The sequence below is a fragment of the Rhinopithecus bieti genome, unplaced genomic scaffold (assembly GCF_001698545.2).
Source record: "Rhinopithecus bieti isolate Rb0 unplaced genomic scaffold, ASM169854v2 scaffold_6907, whole genome shotgun sequence".
Classification (NCBI taxonomy): Eukaryota; Metazoa; Chordata; class Mammalia; order Primates; family Cercopithecidae; genus Rhinopithecus; species Rhinopithecus bieti.
Genome location: NW_016805647.1, coordinates 599,075 through 614,600, shown reverse-complemented (window position 1 = coordinate 614,600; position 15,526 = coordinate 599,075). Strand labels below are relative to the sequence as shown.

At 43.9% G+C, this 15,526-nt stretch overlaps 1 protein-coding gene across 1 annotated transcript in view; it reads left to right on the top strand.

Annotated features, from left to right (window-relative positions):
• The first annotated feature begins 7,978 nt into the window (after positions 1 to 7,978).
• The window catches only part of MACROH2A2 (macroH2A.2 histone), a 64,525-nt gene continuing 56,977 nt past the window's right edge, over positions 7,979 to 15,526 (top strand). The window contains exon 1 of the mRNA XM_017873164.1: positions 7,979 to 8,392. The gene's annotated coding sequence lies outside the window, so the exon portion shown is untranslated. The remainder of the gene's footprint in view (positions 8,393 to 15,526) is intronic.

Here is a 15,526-nt window from a genome sequence, read left to right as displayed (position 1 = left end):
TGGGGAAAGGACAGCCTCTTCAATAAATGGCGAAGGAAAAACTGGATATCCACATGCAAAAGAATGAAATTGAGTTTCTGTCTCATACTACTCACAAAAAATAACTTGAAATAGATTAAAGACTTCTATGTAAGACCTGAAACTGTAAATATGTAGAATAAAACCTAGGAGAAAGCTCCTTGACATTGGTCTAGGAAATGATTTTTTTGGATATGACCTCAAAAGCAGAGGCAACAAAATAAATAAATAAATCAGCAAATGGGAAGGCATCAAACTAAAAATCTTCTTCACAGCAAAAGAACAATCAACAAATGAAAAGGTAACTTATGAAGTGGTGATAATATTTGCAAACCATATGTCCCATTAGGATTTAATATCCAAAATATATCAGGAACTCCTCATACAACTCAATAGCAAAAAAAAAAAAAAAAAAAAAAACTCATTTAAAAATGGGCAAATGACCTGAATAGACATTGTTTCAAAGAAAGATAAATGACCAACAGGTACATAGGCACATGAGAAAGTGCTTAGCATCACTAGTCTCAGGGAAATCAGATCAAAAACAGCCATAAAAGGATATTAACTCACATCTGTTAGTTAGCTGTTACTCAAACAAAGACAAGATTCAAACAGCGTTCACCAAGGATGTGGAGAAAACCGGCCCATTGTTAACCTTACTGGTGAAAATGAATTTTGATAAGGGCCAGTATAGAAAACACAGTATGCGAGGTCTTCCTCAAAATATTGAAAATAGAACCATCTTAGATCCAGCCAAGCCCATCTTTTGGGTGTATATCCTAAGGAAAAATGAAAATATAGCTCAGATATATCTGCAACTCCTACGGTCATTGCAACCATTTCCTCACTATAGCCACGGAACAATGGAAACAACGTAAATGTCCATGAAATGAAATTAATGATAAATTGTGTGTGTGTGTGTGTGTGTGTTGTTGTGGTTGTGTTTACTGTGCAATGTGTAAATGTAAATATTAGTGGTGCAAAAAAGTAATTGCATTTTTTGGCCATTATAATGTACATCTCATTTAAAAAGAAGAAAGGAAATCCGCCATGTGGTGACAACACGGATGGACCTTGAAGAGCATTATAGCTAATAAGTGAAACAAGTCAGCCACACCAAGGAAGAAGAAAAATGATCAAGCTCAAAACTTACGTGGAATCCTAAAATAGTCCAAATCGGCCGGGTGGGGTGACTAACATCTGTAATCCCAGCCACTTCTTGGAGCTGAGGCGGTGAGGAATCACTTGAGGCCTCAGGAGTTCAAAACTAGCGCCTGGCCCAGCATGATGAAACCCCATCTCTACCAAAAAAACAAAAAGAAAATTAGTTGGCGTGGTTGGTGCATGCCTGTAGTCTACAGCTACCTGGGAGGCTGAGGCAGGAGAATGGTTTGAACCTGGGAGGCAGAGGTTGAAGTGAGCCAAGATCGCACCACTGCACTCCAGCCTGGGCAACAGCAAGACTCTGTTTCAAAAAAAAAAAAAAAAAAAAGGCCGGGCGCGGTGGCTCAAGCCTGTAATCCCAGCACTTTGGGAGGCCGAGACGGGCGGATCACGAGGTCAGGAGATCGAGACCGTCCTGGCTAACATGGTGAAACCCCGTCTCTACTAAAAAATACAAAAAAATTAGCCAGGCGAGGTGGCAGGTGCCTGTAGTCCCAGCTACTCGGGAGGCTGAGGCAGGAGAATGGCGTGAACCTGGGAGGCGGAGCTTGCAGTGAGCTGAGATCCGGCCACTGCACTCCAGCCTGGGCGACAGAGCCAGGCTCCGTCTCAAAAAAAAAAAAAAAAAAAAAAGTCAAACTCAAAGAAACAGAGTTGAATGGTGGTTGCCAGGGGCTGGGAATTGAGGGAAATGAAAAGATGCTGGCCAAAGAGTGCAAACCTTCAGTTATAAGGAACACATTCTGGGGATCTAATGTACAACATGGTGACTAGAGTTAATAATACTGTATTGTATACCTGAAGTTTGCTAAGAGAGTAGGTCTTAAATGTCCTCAATGCACACACGCAAAGCTAACTATGTAAGGTGATTGATGTGTTAATGATTGTGACAATAATTTCATAATATATATGTATATGAAAGCATCACATTGTATCCCTTAAATACATACAGTTGTCCCTCAGTAACCACAGGGGATTGGTTCTAGAAACTCCTGCAGATACCAAATCTGAGGATGCTCAAGTCCCTTATATAAAATGGTTCGTATTTGCATGTAACCTATGCCCATTATCTCTAGATTACTTACAATACCTAATACAATGCAAATCCTTTGTAAATAGTTGTAATACTGTATTGTTTAGGGAATAATGATAAGGAAAAAAGTCCCTACAAGTTCAGCACAGATGCAACTATTACAGGCCTAACTGCATTTTCAAACCGTGGTTGGTTGAATCTATGGATGCAAAACCCATAGAAATAGAGGTTCAACTGCAGCCATCCCATTACTGGGCATATACCCAAAGGATTATAAATCATGCTGCTATAAAGACACATGCACACGTATGTTTATTGTGGCACTATTCACAATAGCAAAGACTTGGAACCAACCCAAATATCCATCAATGACAGACTAGATTAAGAAACTGTGGCACATGTACACCACGGAATACTATGCAGCCATGAAAAGGATGAGTTCACATCTTTCGTGGGGACATGGATGAAGCTAGAAACCATCATTCTGAGCAAACTATTGCAAGGACAGAAAACCAAACACCGCATGTTCTCACTCATAGGTGGGAATTGAACGATGAGAACACTTGGACACAGGGTGGGGAACATCACACACCGGGGCCTGTCGTGGGGTTGGGGGAGGGATAGCATTAGGAGATATACCTCATGTAAAAGACCAGTTAACAGATGCAGCACACCAACATGGCACATGTATACATATGTAACAAACCTGCACGTTGTGTACATGTACCCTAGAATTTAAAGTATAAAAAAAAAAGAAAGAAAGAAATAGAGGGTCAACTGTACGATTTTATCTGTCAATTATACCTCAGTAAAGCTGGGGGTGGGAGTCCAGGAAATAAATAGATAAACAGATAAATAGTTTGAGTATCTTCTTTGTGGCAGGGGTCAGGGGCTGGGGAGAGGTGGAGATAAGGCAGAGAGCCTTCTCTTCTTTTCCATTTCGATTTCTCCTAGCCTAGAATCTTCTTTTCTTTTAGTATTAATAGAAAGTTCTAATTTTTAATGAGGGCCATCCGTGGTGCCTAGAGATAAAGTAGCCATGGTCATTCAAGAGTGATTTGTCTCCTTGTCCTCCAGAAAACAATCAAAGGCTTGAGCTCAACCCCATAGGCCTATATCTAACCAACCAGAACAGTGAGTTATCACAGAACCACAGCTCTGTGAATGCTTTACTTGGATTTTTTTTTTCCAGAAGGAACATGTTTCTCATGCAGCAATCTTAACAAATGCAAGTGGGCTCCATTTCTTGGCTTTGAGGTAATGAAAAATTAATTACCATACCTTACAAGTAATAGTTTCCACTCACAGCACCCCTTTAGAAGTAAATATATCATAAATAGTTACTATTATACCAATGGCTGGTGGATTGGGCAGCCTGTCGTCCATAAATCTTTTTTCAACAGACATGTTATTTCTTCTGGGGGAACAAACAGATTTGTTTTAGATCAGAGAGTCAACTGACAGATGGCCTTTGTAAAAACACACCATTTGTATAAATAAATTATAGTTTCACGATGGTATTCTACATTTGTGGATTTGGAAAATCAATGCCCCCATTCTCCAGACTGGGCCTAAACTGTAAAGAGCAATTTTGTTTAGGTGTGAGGTCACATTGCACAGATCTGCCAACACAGATGCTAAAGTCCAAACTCTCTGGATGCTTGCTGCCACTTCTCATCACAATTGTCACAAAGAACCCTGCCTGGAGGTAACAGGATGATCTCCCAGAGAGCTCCACAATGGATCAGAGCAAGTTACCAACTGGCACACTCCCCTTAGCTCTGGGCTCTGTTTCTATTAAATGTAATGACACCACGTGCCTTATTTTCCTAACCACAACTTTGCATAATTGGGGCTGACAGTGTATTTGTCTTTAAAAACCTGAAACACTTCATTTTCTTTTATCATACAGTTCATCAGTGAAATGCTAAACATTCAGTAGATTCCTTTAAAATCCAAACCAGCCCTGACTCTGAGCACACCGAAATCTCAGTCATTACTCATCTTACAAGGTATACACATGTAACATATGCATCAAATATTTCTTGATTCATATATAAATGTATATATCTAAATACGCATCTATACACACACATATCTACTCATGCAAATCCCCTTTCCCAGAACCAAAGGGTCAGAACTTAGTATCAAAAAAGACATAGTTTGTTACTGTTTTTAAGAACCAGGACTAGTAAAATGTTTCTTTTGTTAGGAGACCAAGACATTGATTTTAGCCAGAAATTCTAAGTACAGTCTTTGTTGGCCTGATGATTGCCTGTGTGTCCTTTTTTTAAGGACATTATTCCCCCTCCACCCATGATTAAGATCCTAAAGTCATCAGTCGTGATAAAGGAAATAAAAGTTTAACATCAATCATGTTCACTATTCAAAATATAACAACAGGAAAGACTTTGTAAGTTTCCAGCTTAAAAAAAAATTGTGTGTCAAATTGCCTAGTATTTTCCTAGCTATAAGGTACTTTTGGAAGCTGTGTTTATTCTTTCACATGGTGGGATACTGTTAGCCTGGTGCTTTGTCTGCATTCATAACCTCAATCTCCCACGTTGCTATTTAGAGTTATACCAGTTGGTGCCTTGATAAAATTAATACAGTGTCTAGAGTTCCTAACTTACATCCAAAGAAGTGCATAAACCAGTGATTTCCATCTGTTTCTATGACACTACCAGGGAATCTCAGGTTACTTCAAAGGAGATCAGAAATTCCCAAATAAAATTAATTTAGATCCACAAATCTTACATATATAGTTACATATGCCAGATATAAATATATACCTACATGCACATAGTACTTCTGGAAGAGGCAACGTCAGGAAATTACTAAGGTAATTGCATACTAAGATCCTAGAAGGGTAAAATGATCACAAATTATAATATGTATCATAAACTAGATTAGAACTAATCATGGAAAATAAAAGTCCACTCGATTTACACAAAGTCACAAATTTGGATCATGAAAAAGAAAAAGGGTTTGGGGGGTAAGTCAACGAAGTTATTTTTGAAGTAGATGATTTTGTGGATGAATTACTAGCAACCCAATAGGACACAAATCTCGTTGGATGACTGATTCATTTGATTCTCTTTTTTATCTCTAAATTATGTTACATGCCTGTCTGTAAATGGAGAAGCTCTTCATCCTGCATCTCAATAAAAGTATTAAAGACATCTTTGCTATAATGGAGTCAACTCACAATCAATACCTGTATTCATAATATTACACACACATACAGGTCAAGGGTTAAGACAATGTTTTCAGTGCAACTGTAATCAACCGACCCTCCTGTAATTAGGCTGTTTGCTGACTCCTTGGGGACATTTATTGGGAGGGGTCCAAGGACCCCTCTTAGACTCAAATCATGTGACCGAGTGCAAAATTCCTTTGCTTAAAATACGCCACTTCTCCACCTTCAGATTAAGGCGGTGATTAAGAGCGTGGATCTGCCACTTCCTAACTCTATAACTGTAGGAAAGTTTCTCATCCACTCCCTGCCTCAGTTTGTCTGTAAAAAGGAGAAAACAGTACTTGCCCCACACAAGTGTTGAAAGGATGAAATAAGTTAGTAAGGATAAAGTGCTTAGTACGGTGCACACAGTAAACATTCAATAAGTATAAGCTCTTATCATTCTTTATTATTCAACTTGTCAGAGGTTCCCCAAGCTAGAGGCCACTGCAGAACTCTAGATCACTCATCAATTTATGATCATGTTGACTTTTTTAAATGTATTTTAATTTTATATAATATTATATGATACTATCTCAGTGTTAACTTTTTATGCGTTAAATGTTCGGTATTGAACATACATAATTCAACTAGATCTGCAGATTAAGTGGCATATTTGTTCCCTATACATCCTGAAAAGTTTGGAATTGGTGGAAATTGCATTGACTGGGTATCTGGACATGCACTGGAGGATCTCCCACTAATGTCCTGCGAGGTCGTGGCTGAGTCATTTCACCCATCCAAATACCAGATTTCTTCCTATAACAAAGGTTTGGACTAGGTGAACTCTAAGAACCCTTTTATCCTAAGAACCAGAGTATTATGAAGCTGACATCCTCCTTGATTTTCTGAGTTGTGACAGCATCATCTGTCTGAAGAAACCAATCAGTGTGAAATTGAAGAATCCTAACCAGTAAATTTCCTAGATCCAGCCTCTCTCAGGATAGCACATAACAAAATGCTAGGATGAACTATTATGTAAAATTCACATAAAAATGACCACATATGCCACTTTTATTGGGAAATTACAGGGCAAATGTGAATCTAATATCTACTGATGAATTATTCAACTATATTTCAGTCAGCCTGGCTGACTGGATGACAGAGTATGAGTATTTTTCAAGCACTCATAGAAAACTCCTGAACTCTCTTGACTGTTGGCCTGAAGGTTATTTCTGGTGAAGAATGGACACCTGAATGTATAAGAAGGGACACCCTTTCTCTAGGAATCGGAAAGGACATCATTATGGGATGCCCCAGGGGTTCATTTGAAACCCTTTAAATATACATCTTGGGGAAAGAAGACTTTATCCTGACTGGATAGCTAACCTGGAAAATAACTTCCAAGACAGAGAACAGTGAGGTCATACACAGAGGGCGTGAAAGGCTTAGGAAAAGAGTAAAGCAAGCCCCAAGAAATGGAAACTGTTGAGTCCAGGGGAGTTTGAGAAGCCATAGGAGACTGAAACAGAGATTTATTCACATGTTGATGATATATGCGTGATTTGGAGGAAGTCAGAGAGAAAGATGACTGATTTCTCAGCAAACACATTTTAAAATGCACATGTTCTAAACCTAACTTGCTATCTATAAATGCCAGCCATAGCCATGATTAACTAGTAGAGACGCAGAGGGTGGTAGGCATGGGTTCTTCCCACTCAGGCACTGGGAGGCTTTCAGTCACTCCAAAGTCCCCACTGCCTAAATAGTTACAAGTTTGTAGCAGCAAATATACACAATATTACCAAATGTAACAGCTTTAAAAATCATCCATTTGGCCAAGGCCGGTGAATTCTGTTTGCACCGGTTTCTCTTTTTGGAAGAGATCAAAATGTTGCCTCTCACAGTCCTTTGACTGAAGGAGAAATCAGAGGAAACCTGGATGGTCCACAGCAAGTTACCGTTTCCCACTGAAATAAACACATTCCTTTGACTCCCCTCCAGCCATGGAGCCCTGGCCAACATCTCACAATACAAAGTCGAGACTGGCTTCCAGTAGGAACACAGCAACTGCTAATCCCCATTAGCACACCCGACAGTGTCCACCACACCCCCATAAAGATGCATTTTCTAGTAACTAATAAAAACTGGTCCTGAAGACAATAGACTCGCGCTCATCCAAATACCCGTTGGCATATTACAAATTAACACCTTGTAAAGCAACCCAATTAAAAAGTATGCCCATACACACAGTCTCACCCACCAAAACATACATCTGCCTTTCCAAATATTATGCAACGCTGGATTCTAAATGGGTCTTAATTTCTAAAAAGCCTACAGGCACGGATATAAATTCTCAGTTCTTATGGCTGTGGCCGCCCTATGCACTCTTCCCAGTAGTGGACACAAACGTTAATGTACTTATTATTACTTAAGGACACAAAAATAAAGAAGGTAGAATTTTTCGCTTTCCCCTTCTAAGGTTCTCCCCAGAGCTGCCAGATGAACGCCCACGCCACCTTCTCCCACCAAAGGTGGATCCCGCTAACAGGAGACTGGATCGTGACCACAGCGCGTCTGTGCCCAGCTCTGGGAAAAGCCTCATCTTAGCAAGTGGCCCTCGGCTCGTCCCGCAGATCGGCCCAGTACGCGGAGGCCGCGCCGTTTCACCATTAATGTTCCTGAAGGACAATAGCTCATCAAGCCCCACCGAAAGCCCCGGACCCGTCGCGGAGCCTGGGCTGGCGGGGGATGAGGCTGAGCGACTCCTCCTAGAGGTGGTTATGTGGAGAAGGAGCAATCCCTTCTCCCTCCTCCTCCTCCCCCCGCTACTATCCGCGGCCCAGAGAACTGCCGCTTGCCGCCATTGACACGCACAGATAGAACCCAAAGAAAGGCAAAGAGTCCTGCCCGGCACCGGCGCCGCGCGGGCCGAACCTGCGCCCGGGGAGGGGCGCGCAGAGGGCACCGGGCGCCCTGAACAGGCGGCGCAGCACCAGGTGAGCCCGCCATGGCGATGGCATTATTGTTTAGGGTGCTCCGGGGTCTGGAAACAAAACGCGCCGCCGGGGCAGTGCAGGGGCCGGAGAGAACCACCTCTGCCTCTCCCCCGAGCCCCTGCGGGCGCACCCCTGATAGCCAACCCACCCCCTGCAAAAACAAATTCTTAAATCCAGCCGCCTAACTTGCTTCCTTGGGCGATAAAGAGGGGGCTACTAAAGAAGTGGTCAAATTCCTGCGGCCAGCGAGGGGCCGGGGGCGTCGAGGGTAATGAGAGGAGGAGGAGGGATGCGGGGTTCAGCAGCGGGCCCCAGGCGAGGCTGGACCCGGAGGAAGCGGAGGGCTCCTGGGAATGCGGAGTTTCAGGCGCAGAAGCGGGAGGAGGGTGGCGCCTGGCCGCCGAGGGGCACGGGGCGATGGGTGGGGGACTGCGCAGGGCCCGAGGGAGCCCGGGGAGGTCCTCTGAGGGTGCCCGGGCAGGGCGCCGGCGGCTCCAAGCTGACAATGGAGGGGGCGCGGAGCAGCCGGGCGGAGGGAAGGGACCCGAGTCCGGGGCGGGCCGCGCCGGGGAAGGTCAGGCCGGGGACGCCGGGCGGCGGGGGCGAGGGCTGGGGGTTGCTGTGCGGACACCCGGGCGCCGCGGGCGGGCGTGCGCCCCGGGGCCGGTGCGGAAGAGGGCGCGGGGCCGGGCACTCCCCTTCGGTTCCCTTTCCGGGGCGCCCGGTGCCTACGCGCGCTGCGCTTTCACCGGGAAATGGCGGCCCCGCCGTGGCTCGCCTGGGCAGTCTGGCTCCCGCTTTGCGCGGGAAAAAATAATAATAATAGAAATAACGAAAAAGGGAATAAAAGTAAACTGGCTGCGGCGCAGGAAAGGGCTCTGCCGGGCGCCGGACGCCGTGCGTATTACTCGCGGGGCGCGGAGGTTGGGGACCAGCCCTGCCTCCCCCGGCTCCCAGCCTGCCGCCCCGGCGCACCTCAGCCCCAAGCCGGATCGCCCGTGGGTGTCCTCCCCGCCTTTCCTCGCGGGGCGCCCTCAGTTCTTGCCCTCTTTGTTCCTTACAACAATGGCCAAAGGGGCATTGGTTCCCCAAGGGCCAAACGAGCGTCCTCCAGGAGTTTACCGTCACGTGCAGTGGACCACCGTGGGCCTGACTGAGGCCTGGTCCTTGCCAGGGTTTTTTGGCAACGGCCCTGGATAAGTGAAGGGATGAAAGGGGCGAGAAGAAATGGGCTGAGAAACCAAAGTGCGGGGCCCTGAGTGTTTGAGGGGATGCGATGGGAACCGCGGCTCCGTTGCCCTAATTTTAAGGGCATTTCCCCTATCACAGCAGCGCTGGGACTGAGGTGTCCGTCCAGCCTCTGTCCACCTCAGAGGAATTCAAAACAAGGGCCCAGTTCTAAGCCCCACAGACCCCAGGATCCCCTAGGGACGATCAATGCACTACGGCAAATGATTTCCTCACTTTGCTCATTTGTGTTTGTTTTGAAATCCAATTGTCCCCTCACTGGGCTGCACAGTTGCTACTGAAACGGTTCAATAGGTGAGAGAAAAAGAAAACATTAAGAGGGAGAACATGTCTTCGTGTGTGTTGTTTTGAACCACAAACTAAGCTACACATAATTCTCAATCCGTTTTAAAACACTTCTTATTTTCAGACTAAATGTTCAGAGCTCCAAGATTTGGAAGCATGCTGGTGATTTTTAGAATTGTTTTAGCCTAAAATTATATATAAATAAACGAAGGCACTGCCCGGTGGAAAAGTTTATCTCCCATCGCATAATTCACATCTTCATAACCCCTCTTTCCTGTAGCCAAATTTCCTTTTAAAACATGCCCAGTTCTCCTCTTCTCTGATTTTTCCTACCCTACCACAGTTACACCTCACCTGGATCCATTAATTGTCAGACTTTACACATTATTAGTGGTTTCCTCTATATCAAAACTCCATAAAAGAATTTACCTCCTTGAATCCAGAATGTCCTGAGGATTCTGACCCTACTCCCTCACCGTTCCATCTTCTGTCTGGTTCCCAGGATTTTTAAGGCGCCTCTGGTCTGCCGTTTCTCAGTGGGTGGGACACCCTGCTAGCTATTGTTTGAGACAACCACATCTGTTTTCACTGCCTCCTGCCAGCAGAACAGGAGGTGAATCCCGTCTTAGGCAACTTTAAATGAAAGGTATCTGTAACTTGTTACCAGGGAGGGATGTGCAAAAATTCAGCCAACTTCCCTAAGAAATTTTCAACCTTAAGAAATAACCTCCAAGTTAGATGCCGTCTTGGTAAATGGAAAGTATATTGCACAGAGATTAACAAAGAACTTGTGGTTAGAGATCATTCAACAAACACTTATTGAGCACCAGTTCTTTTGCTGTTTGTTTTGTTGTTTTGAGATAGGGGTTCTCGCTGCATTGCTCGGACTGGTCTCGAAATCCTGGGTTCAAGGGGTCCTCCTGTCTCAGCCTCCTGAGTATACACCAATTCTTAAACACCTCTAGATAGGGAAAGAAACGAAATAAAATATAAAGAAGTCATTGGGCCCTTCTCTCATAAAGCTTACAACCCCCAGCCCAGGAGATAAAATATACATGCAGGTAAAACGAGGTAAAAAGTGATTTTGGCAAGCTAATGGGAAAACAGGTACTTTCATATACTGCTGACGTGTGTAAATTGATATAACCAATTGGGAGAGCAGTTTGGCACTATAAAATTAATAATGTGCACATTCTGTGACCCACCATTCCATTTCTCAGTATGTCACCCAAAGAAGCAGGCAGCCACGAACTCAGCATGTATAAGGATGTTCATTGCAATTCTGGTCGTTTTGAAGTAGAAAACAGCCTAACAGCCATCAACAGGGAATGGTCAAATAAACTCTGGTGCATCTGTCTTCTGGAATATTATGCAGCAGTTCAAAAAAATGAAGCAGATCTATATATACTGAGACAGGAAAGATCACCAAGATATACTATTAATGAAAAAAGCAAATTGCAGAACAGTACATACTACATGGTACTATTGATATAAAAACAAAATAAAATTATAAATTTCTATAAGTAAAAATGCATACAAAATGGACAGAAAAGGTGTAGAAGATGCCCACGAAGAGAGACAAGAACTAGAGAAATTGTCAAGAAGGGCTTTAGCCGTATCATTATTAATACCCATCCATAACTTTGTTATAATATTTGAAGTTCTGTAATTTGTTTTTTTTGTTTGTTTTGTTTTGTTTTGTTGAGATGAAGTCTCGCTCTGTTGTCCAGGCTGGAGTGCATTGGCACAATCTCAGCTCACTGCGACCTCCGTCTCCCAGGCTCAAGCAATCCTCCTGCTTCAGCCTCCCTAGTAGCTGGTACTACAAGCTTGTGCCACCACGTCTGGCTTATTTTTTGTATTTTAGTAGAGATGGAGTTTCACCATGTTGCCAGGGTGGTCTCAAACTGCTGAGCCCAGGCAATCCGCCCACCTCAGCCTCCCAAAGTGCTGGGATTACAGGCGTGTGCCACTGTGCCCAGCCAAGTTGTGTAATTTGAATTAATGTATGCCTTGCTTGGATAACTAAATACAAGTAATAATTTTAAAGTGATTGATAATATGTAATGATAATACGTAATTAATAATACGTAACGATATACACAAAAAAACAACAACAGTTTGTAAAGGGAAAAGAGGGTTTTGGACTTGAAGGGAGGGTGTTGGGCTAGGCTTTGTAGAGAACGTGGCAGGATTTGGATGCAGAAGGGTAAGGGAGCAAGACAGGTGGAAGGAAGCTGGATGTAGATGCTGTGTTCCAGCTAGTCCTCGTTCTTCAACATGATTATGAGATTCCCTTGCAAGGCTGAGAGTCCTGGCCTGGTCTACCCTGCCAAGTTTCAGGTTGAAGGGTGAACTAAAAGAACCCTCACAATTTTTTTCACTGCAATTTAAGTCTGTGACTGTCTTAAATTCTATATATAGAAGAAAGAGAAAAACGAACCAGTAGAGAAGTATATGAGTTCCAATATGGTATTGAAAGATCATGTTTTTAAAAGGAATGTAGTGAAATCTTGAAGAGAGAATTTTTTTCCCCAATATACACTGGGATGTATATTGGGAATTAGGTTGGAGGGAAAGATAAGTGTTTGGGAGGATAATTCATTTCCCCAAAAAATCACAAAAGAGACCTTTTGAAACAAAGTTTTTAAGGCTGGTTTCATTTATTCATATACTGGTTAAAGGAATATTTATTGAATATCAACTGTGACCTAACACTATGCTAGGTGGCATCTGGGGGTAAAACATGCAACAGCGTGTCGGAACAATAGCCCAGCTGCAGCAATTGGGGTAAGGGAGCTGGTTCTAGTCTGGTCTCACAGGCCATGGACAAGTCATTCAATGAGCACATTCCTTTCCAAGCCATTCCTTTCATTGTAGCTACATTTGGGGGGTGGGGTGGGGTGGGAGAATGCTAAATGATTGATCACTCAAGTCCCTTTCAGTCTTAGGTTATGATTTTGTGAAATCCTGTGATTTCCAACATTGCAATGACTATGAATTACCAGGCAGATGGAATTTGGAAACTACAGGATTAGACCGAGGGGATCTGACAGTGCCCAGCCTTGGGAAAAGCAAAACTATTTGCTGTCATGAGGGTTCTCAGCAGATGATGTGGCTCTCAGGGTTTTTCTAGAGTTAAACTTTCATTATTACCCCTTTACACACACACAACCTCAAACACCGTAATAATTGTAGCAGTTGGTTTTGAAATAGAGGGACAAAGAGGCAGAAATATGCCCAAGAAAATGTCAGACTGCATTTCATGAAAATAGTTCTCTATAGTGATTTCTTTTGTGGAAATAAATCACAGTAGTTAATGTTTATTAAATGTCTGCTACCTGCCAGGTACTCTTCAAGCACCTTACATGTATTAACTCATTTAATCCTGACAGCAGCCCTGTAAGTAGGTACTGTTACTACAACCATCTCAGGAAAAAGAAATGGGGGGGTGGTGAGGAAGAACATGCCCAAAGTCACCACACAAGGGACTCCAAGCCAGGCAGCCTGACTCCAAAGCCCTATATCCTTATGCCCACGTGGTAAGAGCAAGGAGCTGCTAGCTTTCCAATGATTCTCAGCTTAACATTTGTGTAGGCAAATTTTTATTTTCAAAACTTATTTGTCTCGCTACTTTATCCGACTATGACAAATGAAAGAAAGAATATGAGACTGAGCCACAGAACTCTGTACTTTAAACTGTCTTGTCACAAAGTATTAAATAAGATAAATTTGGTGGTTTCTCTGAAGCCCTTACTGTTCATTTATCCATCTCGCCATCCATCATACTTTGCCCGATTTATTTGACTGGCATTGCCAATTTGGACTTGGAATGGAGTAAGTAATTCAAGTCAAAAATCTTATGCTTTGATAGAAATGTGTGTGGTAGTATGCATAGACCACCAGTGTACAGACATTTACTCCAGCTGACTCTGAGATGTCAGAAGGGTTAGATACACTGACCACATTTTTTCACTCAAAGTTACAACACATGATCTGGCCAAAGATTTAGGGGTTGTTTCTGGATATGAAAGGCGGTCCTGATGATAAGAGTTTAGATGCCTAAATTTGGGATATTTCTATGACAACAGGATAAAAGCAGAACAAGATAAAATCAAACTTACCCTGGAACCCAGGCCCCGTGCTGTCTGGGCTGGCACTGCCAATGATATATATATACACACAGAATTTTGTAACTTGTATTTTGTGCTCCTGCCTTCGCTGCTCAATAAGACCATTAAAATTAAACAGTGGTGGTGGAGCACAAAGAGGCAAACCCCAATAGCTTATACAATATGCAACATAAATGTTTAGGTCAGGTGGTAATTCACTGGGTTGCTCATCCGAGTGGTAAACTTCCAAACTGAGCTTTCTTGCAGAATTTCAATGAAGTGATCATTGACTTAAGTCCCCCGCCAACAACCCTATCACCACTGAACTGAATTTTCACCTCAGCTGTTCCATAGTAAACACTGTAGATTATTGTTTTGGGGTGAAGAAAAAGCAGTCCTAGATATAAAATCAAGCAGATTTTTTCAGGTCCAGTTTTTCTTTTCTGTGGTTATCCTGGGTGAAGAAATAGCGACTTCAAAGTGAATGTGACTTACTTATCCTGGCTGCTCCATTGCTGTGAATGTAAGTGACAGGTGCGGCTCAGAGCGAGTCTATTTTGAGCAGCTTACAGGTTGGAGAGGACCTCAGAGGTGAGCTGGTGCAAGGGCTCTCAGGTGGGGCTCCACAGAGCCCAATGCTCCTTGGATGCCCAAGGCAGGAAAGGTGGGGACCAAGCGTTGAAGTTCCCAGGCACTTGCCCACTCCACCCAGGACAGCTCCCCTTGCATCTTTTTTATATAGTAGAGCCTAATTTCTAGTTTTTTTTTTTTTTTTTTTTTTTGAGACAGAGTCTCACTGTTGTCACCCAGACTGGAGCGCAGTGGCGCAGTCTTGGCTCACTGCAACCTCTGCCTCCTGGGTTCATGGTTTTCCTGCCTCAGCTTCCTAAGTAGCTGGGATTACAGACGTGTGCCACCACACCACCTGGCTAACACTTGTATATTTAGTAGAGACAGGGTTTAACCATGTTGGCCAGGCTCGTCTCGAACTCCTGACCTTAAGTGATCCTCCTGCCTCAGCCTCCCAAAGTGCTGGGATTACAGGCGTGAGTCACCGCGCCTGGCCTCCTACAAATTTTTGTTAAAGCAAAAGGGGAGCCCTGAAAGGCCTACCGATTTGCCTACAGGCCACAGCTAGTCACAGCCGAACTGGAGGCTCCCTCCCCGTGGTCCACTGCAGCTTCCATTCTACCACCTTGATGCCCCCTTGAGCTTTGGCAGGTTTCACCCACAGAGAGGATGGTGTGGTGTGGCCAGTGGCAGGTTACCCCCACAGAGAGGATGGTGTGGTGTGGCCAGTGGCAGGTTACCCCCATAGAGAGGATGGTGTGGTGTGGCCAGTGGCAGGTTTCACCCGCAGAGAGGATGGTGTGGTGTGGTGTGGCCAGTGGTAGCCCTTAGCTGAAGCAGCTAATACACCATGCTGGGGCCCAGGAGCTACAGGGTACCCATACATGCATAACCAGGGAGCAACACTGCCTGTCAACAG